Here is a 1,473-nt window from a genome sequence, read left to right on the forward strand (position 1 = left end):
AAGCAGCACACTGTAGCAGTGCGCCACCGGGCCGGCCCTGGCTTGGCCAAGTTCTGTGTTGGCGCTGGGGTGGAGGATGAAGGTGATGTTCCATATACTGAGCAAGGCCCTGCTATGTGTCAGGCAGGGCTGAGTACCTTGCACTGAATCCTCCCAAGAACTCTGAGAGGCAGAGAAAAAATCAGGGGTCTTAAGTTCCAGTACAATGGGGAGGCAAACGTTAGTTACATGAAATTCCTCACCAGCATTTCCTCGGGGCACTGGGGGGGATAGGGGTTGGGTGGCTGGCAACGAGGTCTGAGATCCTTTCAGCATCCTAGAGCAGAACAGCAGGCAGAACCAGAAGCCTCCCANGAGGTCTGAGATCCTTTCAGCATCCTAGAGCAGAACAGCAGGCAGAACCAGAAGCCTCCCACCCAGGATTGGGCTGATGTGGCACAAGGAAAGGAAGATGGAGATAGGACCAGCTGGTCGCAAGAGATCCTATGGAGGTGGGTGAGAAGCAGCCAGAGAGAAGGAAGTTTGTTTTCAGCAGTGGCTACAACGTGGAATTTTGAGAAAGCATAAATGCAAAGGGGAGTCTTAGAACTGTACGAGACCTTGTGACACTCCTAAATTATTTCTTGAAAATGGCCGGGACATGTGGTACTCCTGCTTGTATTTGGGTTACACAAATGACAGACACCAAGCTGAATTTGCTTAAGGGAAAGAGACATTTCTGAGCTCACAAGTGAAAACAAACAGTGACAAGGGCAGGAATGGAGCAGACCTCTGTGAGGACTCGGACATAGGACTCAAATGGCTCCAGTTCTCTAGCTGTTCCCGTCTGCTTCCTTCCACCTCTGAGGACCATCATTCCTCTCCAATATGGGGTTTCTTTGGGAAGGTGGAGAGTGGAGAGAGGTGATTTATTAAACACTGATTTATTTTCTAAACTGGCCACTGATTTTATTTAGGATTTTTCTTCCTTTTTAAAAAATTTTTATTTTTTTACAAGAACAAAACTCCACTTTTATTTATTATTTACTTTTCATTTAAATCCTTTAGTTTAAATCCTTGAGGGGTACAGCATCACACAGATTCTGTGTCCAATTGCCTTCCTAGGTTGCTTCGGACCTTGGCACAAACCATGCCACTATTTCCATGGGCACGAGTTACCTTCCCCCAGCTTATTCTGGTTTTGTTGGGTTTGCTGCTAGGAGTCACTGTGTTGTTCTTTGCTTTGTACACATAAGCACATCTCTTGCCCAAGTAAAATTCAGTTTCATTTCGGGCATAAACACCTTCAATTTTAGGAAGAGCTGTGTGGTCCCTTTGGTTCCGGAGACCCCACTTATAGCCACCAAAAGTGGCCTTGGACCACAGCCTTCTGGACATATTGCCTTTTATTTTTATTTATTTTTATTTTTTTAATTTTTTTGTCTTTTTTCGTGTCCGGCAACGGATCGCAACCCTCAGTGTCGCGCCCGTACT

At 46.1% G+C, this 1,473-nt stretch overlaps 1 pseudogene; it reads right to left on the minus strand.

Moving 5' to 3' along the window:
• Positions 1-1,048: 1,048 nt before the first annotated feature.
• On the minus strand, positions 1,049-1,377 carry LOC103599078 (annotated as a pseudogene).
• Between the last annotated feature and the right edge of the window lie 96 nt (positions 1,378-1,473).

The sequence above is a fragment of the Galeopterus variegatus genome, unplaced genomic scaffold, assembly GCF_000696425.1.
Source record: "Galeopterus variegatus unplaced genomic scaffold, G_variegatus-3.0.2 Scaffold2844, whole genome shotgun sequence".
Taxonomy (NCBI): Eukaryota; Metazoa; Chordata; class Mammalia; order Dermoptera; family Cynocephalidae; genus Galeopterus; species Galeopterus variegatus.